Source organism: Marmota monax, unplaced genomic scaffold (genome assembly GCF_021218885.2).
Source record: "Marmota monax isolate L192 unplaced genomic scaffold, Marmota_monax_Labrador192_F-V1.1 WCK01_AAM20220418_F8-fsc00012, whole genome shotgun sequence".
Classification (NCBI taxonomy): domain Eukaryota; kingdom Metazoa; phylum Chordata; class Mammalia; order Rodentia; family Sciuridae; genus Marmota; species Marmota monax.
In genome coordinates this window covers 19,244,706-19,258,508 of record NW_026695227.1, presented here as the reverse complement: position 1 = coordinate 19,258,508, position 13,803 = coordinate 19,244,706, and positions in this window count along the sequence as shown.

Genomic DNA, 13,803 nt, shown 5'->3' with positions numbered 1-13,803 from the left:
AATGACTACAGTATTACATCACATCTAAGAGTTCTGGCTAAACAGCCAGGCTGAGTTCAAATTGTAATTTGTCTCTTCTTAGCTGGGATTTCTTATTCTTACTGAGCCTGAGCTTTCCTTGCCTATGATATGTAAGTGATGGTAGCATTCATCTCACTGGGTTGTTCTGAGGATTAACTTTTAATAAATACAGACCATGTAAAACAGTGCCTGGCAGTATGTACTCAATAAATTCTAGCTAAATAATTTGGAGTTCCTTAGAGGTCTCTGCTTTTCTTTTTTAATTCATCTCTTGAATTTCTTTTTGCAAATATGGCTGGTTCCGCTAAAAAACCCCAACACTTCTCACCCAGCCATTTCTTTCTCTCCCTCTCTTTCCTCTCCCCTTTTCCCCCTCACCCCCCACCACACACACACACAGCGGCTCACCCTTTCATGGGCTAGGTAGAAATGAGGAAAATAAATATGGGTCAGGCAAGCAATTCTGAATGCCTGCTCCTCAGAACATGAACACTGTGGGTTTTTAACTGTTACATGAAAAGAACTATCCCACATTTAAATGAGTTTGAGAAAGGCTGAGTTATAGAAAGATCAAAAGGTTCTTGACTACAGAACTTCCTGGAGTCTCTCATGCCAGTATGCATTGAGAAATCTCCAAGGAGTGAATCAGTAAGCCCATTTTTTTTCTTCCATAACTCTTGAAGCTGTGCCTTTGTTATAAATGCTTCAACCGACAGAGGCAAAAGAATGAAAGGTGTTTGATTTTTATCTGGTCCCTGGTCCAGTTCGTCAGACTCAAGTCTCAACTACTAATGAACCAACCATACCTGCGGCTAGTCTTGAGCAATCTCAGTAAAATCTAAAAGTCAGTGATCTCAGTAGATTTCAAGAACCATTTATTAACATTTTGTTTCATGCTCGCCTGGAATGCTGCTAATCTACAGGCAGAGGGTAGCTATCAGCCCAGAGAAGTAGGTGAAGGCCACAACAGATGAATGTTGGTCAGCCTCTACCAGGCTAATCAAACTTTCCCATAAATTTCACATCTGTAAGCAGGTAAATCTCTTAGAAGCCTGAATTTTGTGTGTAAGCTGCTAATAATACATCTGGCAAGGAATTAAAAACAAGTCCAAACCCTTGCAATTTTCTTACCACCATAAAAGATATTCTTCCCAATCCTTAGGGCGAATTTTTTTCTTTTTTTTTTTAAGGCAAAAGTTAGGGTTTTCCATTTTTAAATACAACTTTCAACGTACATGACTTGCAAGCCAGGCACAGTGGTGCACACCAGTAATCTTAGATACTGGAGAGTTTCGGGCAGGAGGATCACAGGTTTAAGGTCAGCCTCAGCAATTTAGTGAGACCCTGTCTACAAAATACAAAATAAAAAGGGCTGGGGATATAACTCAGTGGTAGAGCTCTCCCTGGGCTCAATCTCCAGTACAAAAAAAAGGTACATATTACTTTGAATTCCTAGTCCTGGAGTTGATAAAAGTGTGACTATGAGGAAGGGCCTCTCAGATCTTGGTGAACCAACTTTCATCCCAATTTCTATAATATCTTTTCTTCACCTGAGAAATGAAATTCAGAATAGGTTGCTCTTAAAACCAAGAATTAGTTGGTGTGAAAAGCAGGAAATTGTTAAGATACCTGCATTGTTAGCCAGAAGAAATAGAATTAATGACAGTCAAGAAAAACAACCCATGGCAACTGCGTATTAAGTAGGGAAAATTCCAATATTCAGTATATTGACAAAATTTTCCCTTAGAAACTTTTGTTTGTTTTGCCCTTTGATCTAACTGAGGATTTTCAAAGTCCTGATTTTAAAAGTAAAAATAATCTATTTTAATGGTATTGCTTTAGCAGCTCTATATAAGAATTATGTGTGACCATAGTAAGTAACACATTCCCATCTTTTATGGTGGTGGTTCAATACCTAAAGTGACCCAATTCCACATCTCACGTTGTATTTTTTCCTTCTTTAATTTATCACTTAAGATGGTTCATTTACATTCAAGTAACAAAAAAAGGTCAAAATAGCTTAAGCAATAAGTTGTGTTTATCTTGCATAACAGGAAGATCAGGATCAGGCTTGGCTATTGCAGTTGTCCGTTTATAACTACAATTTTTTTAAGAACCCAGATTCTTTGTCTTTCTACTCTGTCATGCCCAACATGTTATGTTGGCTTTTGCTCTCTGAGTATCTCTTACAAAATGGTAGCAGCCTCTCCAAATATCCCATCCTCAGAGCCCATTCACAAGCTAGAAGAGCAAACAGTCATCTCTTGCATTCTTTTTTAATAAGTACAGAAAATTTTCCTAGAAGTCCCCATGAGACATCTCTCATTCATTTTTCATTGTCCAGAATTACATTATATGTGCATTCCCAAGCCAGTTCCTGGTAAGAAAAAATGAAACCACTAATCCTATGAACCAATCACCCTTCACTCAAGACTGGACTTGCCCACACTCCATAGAATCATGAAAGGTGAATACTTGAAGGAAGTCAGGATTTTATTGAACAAGGATGGGGGAAAGGCTACAGAGTAGTCAAGCAACAGTATCCACTATATGTAGAGACATTCAGAGAAGAAGAATACAGCAAGGTTTAGCAAGTTATTTCATTTGGCCTGTAATCTCAATACGTTCTTTCAAACACTTAAGTGTTTTCACTTCAGGTTTTTCTGCGATGGTTGTTGCATTGCATTTAGGACAAAGTCTATGAATGTTTGTGGATAGTTAGCCCAATAATCATTTCAAGGGGAGTAATAAAAGAGGCTAACAAGACTGATGCTCAATTGAACAATAGGAGGTAGAATTTTTAAAAAGAGGCACAGCTACTTTTTTATTTTCTTGACATCCATCTTTCCAAACCTTTAAATAGTCATTATGGAACTGAAGTTAAGCCTCCATTGATAAAATCATCTTGGAGAAACATCAGCTTGCATGAGAGATTGGATGGTCTTCTGTTTCTCATGGAGATGTTGGGTGGGAGCGGGTTAATTTCACCTCATTGCTTCTTCCATAATATTATTCAGGGGATAGAGTGAGATAATGTTTCCAAAATGCCTGGCTCCTAGCCACTCAATGAAAGGTGGGGACTACTTCCTCCTTCTTGTAGAATTTTGCCAGCCAAGGATCTCCAGGGGATTCTGCTTTCTCCCACCCCCATTTTGTTCCCATGCTCTCCACAGTATCCAAGGGATCATCTTCAAACAGAAAGCAAATCCCCAAACAGGGAGTGGTAAGAGAAAGGAGAGAAAACTTACCTGCTGAATACCGTCTTTCCCTCCAGACCCTCCCATGTCTCCAAGCTGGCAATCACTTCTCTTCTTCTGATCTGTTATCCACAACCCCATAGTCCTTGACCTATCCTTTTCCACACCAAAGCCCACCCCTCTTGGAGAACTCAAATCAAGGGAACCTTCCAGGAAAAAAAGTGGCAGAACTCACCTCCTTGCTGCTGGGTTGCAACGGGAGACAGTGTGTCATTGCTGACTCAGGTAGAAATATTGGACATGTTTTCCTTAAAAAAAAAAAAAAAAAAGAAAGAAATCATTTGTGCTACCCAAGGTAAATAATGGGTTAGTTTAGCCCAAAAGTAAAGATCAATTTCCTTTTCTGAAAAAAAAAGACTAGTTTGGAGGAAGACTATTTGAAACCAGTAAATATTTTATATTTGTATGAAAGTTGGGTGTAGAATAGACTTCTACCACCATTTCCTCTCTCTCCTTTTTTCCAGCCTAGTGGAAATGTTTACAGGAAATGTAATGCCCAGAGTAAAGACTTACGTTTCCCAGCCCCTCTTGCCACTCGGTGAAGGCATATGGCTAGGTGTCAGCCAATGGATTCAGGTGAAGTCCAATTCAACAGCTCTTCCAAACCTGCCCTCAGGGACAGGGGGCATGTGCCCTTCCCCTCCTTTCTGCTGATGCTGCCTTCCTGAAACTTAGAATAAAGGTCGTGTTCTCATGCAGCAGTGCACTGGCCCATCAGACATCACACACATGAGAGAAAAACTTTGGGGGTTTATGCCATTATTTTATTTTTTATAACTTACAATCAAATAAATATAATTGTAACTGTTACTTTTTGACACATTTGTCTACAACAAAATCAATTTTTTTTTTTTTAAAAAGTCTTCACTGGGCCTGGTGGCACATGCTTGTAATCCCAAAGGATTGTGAGTTTGAGGTCTGCCTCAGCAACAGAGCAAGTTCCTGTTTCAAAAAATAAATAGGGATGAGGATGTAGTTCAGTGGTAGAGACCTCCTAAGTTCAACCCACAGCAGAAAAAAAAAATTAAACACAGAAGATACTCTGCCTCTATCCTAGGTCAAGTTAAAGCTGTGAACAAAAATACAAAGAAAGTAAGTTGAATTCAGTGAGTTAATTTTAGGTTCAGATCCCTTTATCCTGTGGATAATACTCTTGACAAAGCAATCTTAAGCTATGTTCTGAAATGAATTCTATTAAATAGGCAAAATACATACAGTTCTAGGCGAGAATTAGCACAGATCTGACATAATGGTGTCAAATTTCCCTAGAGAAGCATGCCTAGAATAGATGGGGTGGGTGGGGGGGATACCCAAAGTTTGATCTATTAAATTATGTGACTATCCTATAGCCAAGATACAGAAACAACCTAAGTGTCTATCAGATGAACTGATCAAGAAAATTAGTATACACATACAATGGAATATTATCCAGCCCTTAAAAAGGAGGAAATCCTGTCATTACTATAACATGGATGAACCTTGAAGACATTGTGCCAAGTGAAATAAGCCAGTCACAAAAAGAGACTGAATGATCTCAGATTACATGTGGAACCTGAAAACATCAAACTCACTGGAAGAATAGGAGGGTGCTTATGAGGGACCAGGAGATAGGGTGAATGTTGGTCAAGGAGTAAAAATGTGAAGATAAAAAAATGACCACTTAAGATCTGGAGAACTAATGTACAGCATGGGGACTATAATTAATACTACATACTGTTAATAGACATAGTTAATAATGCATGTTTGAAATTTACTAACAGAGTAGATATTAAGTGATCTTCCCATTAAAAAGAAAGTTAACTGTGAGATAATGACTATGTTGCCTTATCAGCTGTAGTAATCATTTCATAATGCATAAGGATATGAAAACATCATATTCTTTAGCTTGAATATATCATTTTTATTTGTCAGTGACACCTTAATAAAGCAGGAAAAAAAAATGTGTGACTAGGAAAGTCTGTTTCTGCAGTGTATAGTCTCTATACAGTGAAAAGTGCCATTAAGGAGATGCTATTTTGGTGTTGATCTGTACACGTCTTCCAAAATCTTGTGTTGAAAGTATGGTCCCCAGTACAGCAAGATTCAGAGTTTTAGGCAATGCTGGACTTTTAGGCAATGCTGGGTCCACAAGGATTCTGACCTCATTGGTGGATTAATCCACTGATAGCTGAGTGGACACTTGTGGGGTGGGACCTAGTTGGAGGAAATATGTCAGTAGTGGTGCGCCCTACCTGACCGTTTCCTACCTCTCTCTGCTTCCCAGATGCCATGAGCTGAGAAGCTTTCCTCTGCCACACCATTCTGCCACAATAGGCTGTCTCACCAAAGCCCAGAGCAGTGGAGGTGGCCAACCAGGAACCAATATAAACTTTTCCTTCTCTAGGTTCTTGTCAGGTATTTTAGTCACAGTGACGCAAAGAGGACTAACACCTACTTATGTCACAAACATTTTTAAAAAGCCTATTGAGAACCACCTACAGTTGCCAAATATAGTGCATCTGATGGGGCTCTGACAAAAGGCATCCAATTTTTTACCCTCATAATGTGGTGCTTAGGAAACATTAGCAAGTCATAATAAATAATTCTGTATGGTTTCATGTGATTTTTACTTCACTCGGCCTTCAGTCTGACTTCTGAATTTCCTACTGTGTCATGCAACTAGAAGGCAAAATAACTACATTTTTCAGAGTTTCTTACATGTAGGGTTTTGAATGCAGCTTAGATTCTGCCAACAGGATGCAGTTGGGTGGAGTCCATTATCCGACAGCTTTGTGGGGTTTGCAGTCATGCAGTGGCCAACGTGGAGACAGAAAGTGCAGCAGCTGGTCCCTGACTTCTGCTCTTCCAACTCTCCATGGTTAGATAAGCTCCCAAATTCCTGTATTAAATACTTTCTGCTCAAATATGAATTCTATTTCCTGCACTAAACTCTAGTACAGTATTCCAACCACTTTTATTCTTTAGGAATTGAAAAAAATAGATCTAATTTTTGTTTGTTAACAGTTTTTAAATGTCATAATTTTTGGAATTGCATAAAAGTGTGTTTCATAAACATTAAGTTCAACTATCTGGTCACTTTCACATATTAAATCTAGTAATTTTTCTATAAAGCTTTTACTTGGTTAATGATTAATATTCTAAAAATTAATAAGTTTAACAGTAATTGACCCCAAATAGTTAATTAAATTAATTAAATTCAGTTAAGCCTTTTAAACCATAATTACAAATTTTAAGAGATTCTCAAAGTCTTCATATGCCTAAGAGGGTAAACCCAGACATTTTACTAACCAAGCAGTGAGATGATGCTTTATGAACATAAGAAAGCTGAATAAAGAGATTTCATTCATCTGATTCCTTTAAACATTCAAATACTGTTTATAAACCAAATCAAATACCCTTCTCATAGAAATCAGAAGCTTAATATTAATTAAATCTTTCATATCAAATTCACAAGTACAAATTGTCATTCTCTTATGTGTATTAAATGTGTTAAAATATAGGCAGAATATAATAACTTTAAAATTTACCATTACAGAGAGTACATAGTGTATTAAAATTTTTATTTTTATTTCTGTAATCATTTCTGTGATAGTTTCTAAGTCATTAGAGGATGATAAGTTTACTTAAAACTGAGAAAAGCAGATTTCTAATTTCAAGGTAGCTGAGTCCATTTGATCAAGGACCAAAAAGCTGTCTTTTTGTTTTTGTTATTATTCTAATTTGTTATACATGACAGCAGAATGCATTTTAATTCATATTACACATATAGAGCACAATTTTTCATATCTCTGGTTGTACACAAAGTAGAGTCATACCATTCATATCTTCATATATGTACTTAGATTAATGATGATGTCCATCTCATTTCACCATCTTTCCTACCCCCATTCCCCTTCCCTTACCCTCCATCCCCTTTGCCCTATCTAAAGTTCCTCCATTCCTCCCATGTTCCCCACCCCCATCCCATTATGGATCAGCATCCTCATATCAGAGAAAATATTTGGCCTTTGGTTTTGGGGGGATTGGCTTACATCACTTAATATAATATTCTTCAATCCCATCTATTTACCTGCAAATGCCATGATTTTATTCTCTTTTAATGCTGAGTAATATTACATTGTGTATATATGCACAAGTTTCTTTATCCATTCATCTACTGAAGAGCATCTAGTTTCGTTCCACAATTTTGTTATTGTGAATTGTGCTGCTATAAACATTGATGTGGCTGTGTCCCTGTAGTATGCTTTTTTTAAGTCCTTTGGGTATAGACTGAGAAGTGGGATAGCTGAGTCAAATTGTGGTTTCATTCCCAGATTTCCAAGGAATCTTCATACTGCTTTCCATATTGGCTGCACCAATTTGCAGTCCCACCAGCAGTGTATGAGTGTGCCTTTTCCCCCACATCTTTGCCAACATTTATTGTTGTTTGCCTTCATAATAGCTGCCATTCTGACCGGAGTGAGATGAAATCTTTGAGTAGTTTTGATTTGCATTTCTCTAATTGCTAGAGATGTTGAACATTTTTTCATATATTTGTCGATTGATTGTATATCCTCTTCTGCAAAGTGTTCAGTTCCTTGGCCCTTATATTGACTGGGTTATTTGTTGTTTGTTTTTGGGTTTTTTTTTTGTTTTGGGGGTTTTTGCTGTTAAGATTTTGAGTTCTTTATATATCCTGGAAATTAGTGCTCTGATGTTCGAGTGGTAAAAATTTGCTCCCATTCTGTAGGCTCTCTATTCACCTCACTAATTGTTTCTTTTGCCAAGAAGAAGCTCAAAAAGCTGTCTTTGATCTGGTTAAAATCAGAGTTTCTAGACCCAGGCAAGAGCCATGGGTACTGTTCCCATTTAATTCTGCCCAATGTACCCAAACCACAAATGACCTCTCTCTGCCCTTTCCCACAGACCATCCTTCTAACAGTAATAAGATTTTTGAAACACATGAATTTTATTGCTTCTAGTCCCTTTACCCAACATCTTACAACATTTTATTATCTAACTTAGGTGTGGTGAATTCCTTACTCACACATACACACACTCAGACATGCCACCTGAGATTACAACTCATCTCTTTCCTGTCATATTAGAGTTAATTGAATTTTGCAAACACACACACACACACACACACGCATTCATAATTAATTTTTTTATGTTTCATTACCTATCTCATCAGCCATCATTTTTTAAAACTTAATCTGGGCATTGTTGACTTTAGGCTCTGATTTTAAGAGTCTAAGAGAATTTAGAGGCTGTTATTTCTTTAAACATGAAAAAAAAGAAGAAGAAGAAGAAAAGAAAAAGGAAAATGTCTTCATTTTCCCTCTTAGGGAAAAAGCATTTCCTCTGAGAGCTTAATAGATTTGAACTCATGGGAAATGAAAGGCACTTCCAGGTCTAGAATTTACACCCTACTTCAAAGAAACTCTCCTGGATCAAGAATCCTTAGCTGTTTGAGATTCTTAAAATCATTTTTGAACAAGTCCCTCCTGGGGCTTTTGCTTTTAAGAGTTTTAGTTAAATTTTGGCAAGCAGATAATTAAAGACACTGATTTGTTCTGTCTTTAGCTACTGGAAACTGTACTGAAGGCTGAGTTTTCTTGTTGGAATTTGTTCTGCCTTGGGAAGACAATTAGAGAAAGGACATTTCAGCAATGCTATGCTTGGCAAATTAATCTTTTTTGAAAAACTATTCACAACATTGGTGTAATACAAAAACCCAAGCAATTAGCCAGACACCTTATTCTTAGGGTTATGGGCTGAAGTTCAACATTTCCTGACTCTCTGCCCATGATTCATTATTTTGAAAAGGTGTGTTCTGGGCTCAGACCCCACCTTTGATAATCAAGCAATAAAACTCAGAAATGATTGAGTTATTCATGTGGTGCCCATACACAAAACTGGTTTCTATATTCACAGTTATTCATTGATTTTTGCTTATTCTTTTGACCTCATTTTGTTCTTGAAATTTTTTTCTTTTTATATTCTTCAACTGTAGAGTCACAATTTATCCAACAATTATAAAGTGTTTGAATGTTTAAATGTTACTATGTTCTGACAAAAGCCAACCATCCTTGTGGATAAATGGAATTTATGTGGTAGAAAAAAGACATTTTTTCCCACCCTCCACCCCCCAAAATATTCCTGTTGAATAAGATATGCATATCTGGTTTGTCATAGAGCCTGAAATTCAATCATTGCAGGTTAAGGCTTTAGTTAAATAGGCCCAGTACCTTTTTAAAAATATAGGTTTAATACCTCTTTTAAAATACAAACTCTCTTAGACAAATAACACCAAAAGTTCAACCAATATCATAAAACCATATAAAATAAATCAGTGATATTACATAGATACACAAGAGAATAATAAAAAGAAAAAGAATGAGCTCCAAGCATGAGTGGGTGTGATTTCATTTATATAAAATTCAAAAACAAAACTAAAAGAAATATTAAGAATAGATACAAACTGTGATTATATATACACAATGGGATATTACTCAACATTTAAAAAGAATAAAATTATGGCATTTGCAGGTAAATGGATAGAGTTGGAGAATATCATGCTAAGTGAAGTAAGACAATCCCAAAAAAACCAAAGGCCAAATGTTCTCTCTGATAATTGGATGCTGATCCATAATGGGGACATGGGAAAAATGGAGGAACTTTGATAGGACAAGAGAGAGGGAGGGTAAGGAGGGTACATGGGGGCAGGAAAGATGGTGGAATGAGATGGACATCATTACCTAGGTACATGTATGACTGCACATGTGGTGCGAAGCTACATCATGTATAACCATAGAAATGTAAAGTTGGGCTGCAATTGTGCATAATGAATCAAAATGCATTCTGCTGTCATATATACCTAATTAAAATAAATTAATTTAAAAAATAGATACAGTACTTATATGCTTTTCAAAGCCAAAAAGAGTAGCCAGTAAAAGATTCACACCAAACTTAAGTCAGAGTCAGGCAGTTAACTTCTGGGAAGGAAGGTGCAACTGGAAACTCTTATGGGGGTGCTTCTAGGATATTGAAAACAATCTACTTCTTATACACATATCATGAGTTCTCTAGTAGGACATATCTCATAATCTAAAAGTTCAAAGCTTATTTTAAAACTTAAAGATGGATATCATGATGAAATCATGAAGGAGTACAGAGCTCCATGCAGGGCCCCCATGTGACACTGGCCCCGTGCCAACTCTAATAGAGGCCAACCGAGATCCCCTGCTTTGGGTATGAAGCTACCCCTAGCTATGGGAGTATTGGTCACCACCTTTTCCCAGCTGAGCTTCCCCCAGCTCTTGCTTTAGCTGATATGATAAGTACCAAAGCCCAATGTCATAACTGCTTCCTTGGATAGCCCATCTCTGCAGACAAGTCAAGGTGAAATTTAAAAAGTCCAGCTCCTTGGCCCCTGATAGGATTCATATGAGATGACATAAATATGCAAAATGTTAGAAATATTTGGGGTTAATTGAGAAAAATGACAGATATCATTGAAAACACAAGTCACTTTATAATATGGCCTATTATCAAAACTGCATACTATCCAGAACCTCTTCATCTTGCTGAGGATTTTTTCATCAGAGGCCTCTTATAGTAAAAAAGATGTTTTAATATTTTTATTACAGAACTCCACAATGTAATTTCCAGTGTTATTTGCTTATGAGGAGAAAAGGCTTGCTTTTTTAATGAAAACAAAACAAAATGTATGAGCCTAAAATTTGCCTTTTAAACAAATATTAGGAATGCAAAGAATCCGACCTCAGTTTTGAGCAGGTTGATATTTAGAGGAAAGGAATTAAAAAGCTAAGGAACAAAGCCTATTGAGTGTATTAGCATCATTTGTCTTTTGGTCTTGTTTGAGATCAGGTGGTACCTCCCAACTCTGCATTAAAGAGAAAATACCATCCTTTGGTCAGTTCTGTTGAACAGTAAAGCAAACTCTGAGGGTACCTCCTAAGTTATGCAAAAACTGAGGGATTTTGAGAGAGGTAGAAAGACTATTTGGATTGAAAATGGAAACGAGTACAGAAATCATCTGAAGGTTCCTGGGTTTCATCTTAAGAGAGGAATGCAGCATCTCATTATCATTTTTGTTTTCTGCCTTTAATCTTTTTAATAGTAACGTCCTTTAGATGTGAGCTCTGGAAACCCCTCACCCAGAACTTTCAGGAAGTTCATCCACTCAGCAATGTATCCAATGACATCTTCTTGTTCCAGAAATAGCACTAAGGAAATTTTGGCGTTGTTATCTCAATGTTAGGATGAAGAAGCCGACACACCCTAAGCTCCTTCTCAACTCTCCCTGGGATTACCTTGTCTCCTCCATCTCTGAGCATGCCTTAGACCTTTCAATCATTTGTTCTTCACTCACTCAACAAATACTTGGTGCCTGCCGTATATCAGGCACTAGGTTTCTGCTGAACAAGATGAACATGACCCATGCCTTAGCAGAGCTTACATTTTATAAAATCAACGTCTTCACTGAAACTTAGATGTCCCTGAATAACTTTGAATGGTCAAAACTTTCATGTATTTATCATTCACTCACTGTGAAGTATAATTTAGTTTTTTGTTTGTTAGAAAAACAGTTCAATGAAAAACCACCCATTGAAACTGTAAAATGAGGCCTCCACTGTTCTTAGTTTATACATGAAGAAATTTGCACTGACGGGGGATGGTTCCTGGCACCTGGAACAGCACCCACAAAAGTGAAATACAAACAAATACGTTTAGAGGCCTAGGTCAAAGTTTTAACCAACACTAAATCCTGGTTTTTCAACAGATGTTTTTATTCCAGGTTTGTTCTCAGTCTCTGTATCTATAAACACAACCACCAAACACAACCCTCCCACTTTATTTAAGTGCCTAAAACTTAAGTCCTAAGGCCAATCAAATCTAGGTTCAAATCCCAGCTCTACCACTTAATGTCTGAGTTACCTCAATTTTGTCACCCATAAAATTCGTGTTAAAATTATACCTGTGTCATAGAATTGTTACACTTGCCAATTTGTAATGCCATGACCCAAGATCAGATGGAATAAAAACATCTGTTGAAAAACCAGGATTTAGTGTTGGTTAAAACTTTGACCTAGGTAAGCATTGCTAATTTGAAGAGGTTTTCTAGCTTTGTGTTTGAAGAACAACTTTAGTTATTTGTCCAAAGCAATTCCCCTGAGACACAGCAATGGTAACTCTCATTGGTGGGGTGCACACTGCAGGCCTAACTCTGTGCAGTTGTCTCTGCCAGGTACCTCTTCTTGCCTCTTATTTCCTCATGAAGCAATGACAGCTCCTGAACGTTAAGTTGACAAAGGCCACACAGCTAGGAAATGGTAGAGCTAGAATTCAAACAAAACTTTCAAACTCCAAATGCCATACTCCTTAAAAAGAAATCCAAAAAGATTGCACAGAGTTTTCTATTTATTTATTCTTTTCTGTGATGTTTTACTTCTGGTCTCTTGAAGTTTTGTCTGGTCTTCAAGAAAGTGCTTTTCACTACTCTCTCAAGGTTGAGTGGTCTATTTGACTGTCTCCCTGTTGAAGAGTTTTCATTAAGCTGAGGAAGTGATAGGCGTGCTTATATTGTCCATCAGTCTGATACAAAACTTCTCTTTATTTTATCTTCAATAACCTCTATCCTACACAGACATGTTCTTTCTCAGATTCAAACTTTCTTAACCAGTCTGACTGTAATGGAACTGACTTGTTATAATAACAATAAAAATTTCATTATAATTAGTTATTATAATGACACTCACCACCTTTAGTCCTCTAACCAGAGCCACGTTAACCTGTCACCATCCTCCAGACCTTTTATGCATGTCTTTTCCCACATCTGTCTATGCTTATACAATTCCATTTATCTGGGATATTTTTCCTGCGTTTCTTTACCTGACAAACTTCTTTTCTCCTTTCAGGTCTTAATAGAAATTTTTGTGATGCTATCCCATATCTTAAATTTGTTTTGTATTATTCTTACAGAATATCTGAGACCAAGTAATATATAAATAACAAGAGTTTTATTTCTTACATTTCTGGAGACTGGGAAGTTCCAAGGTCAAAAACTTTGTATCTGGCAAAGGCCTTGCAGCCCCCATCATCCCAAGACAAAGGCAAAAGGGCAAGAGAAAGAAGAGAGAGGCACTGAACTGTCTGGAACTCACTCCCACAGAAGCTAACTCATGCTCACAATGGAGTTTAAGCATTCAGGAGGGCAGAGCCTCCATGACCTAATCACCCTTTAAGGTCTCACCTTTCAACACTAAGGATTAGGTTCCCAACACAGGAACTTTGAGAGACACATTCGAATCACATAATCTAGCCAGCTGTGGTGGCACACGTCTTTGTAATCCCAGTGCTCAGGAGGCTGAGGCAGAAAGATTGCAAGTTTGAGGCCAGCCTCAGCAACTTAGTGAGACCCTGTTTCAAAATATAAAATATAAAAGGCTAGGGATGTGGCTTAGCGGTAAAACCCCTCTGGGTTCCATCCCTGATACCAAAATAAATAAATAGAACGTGT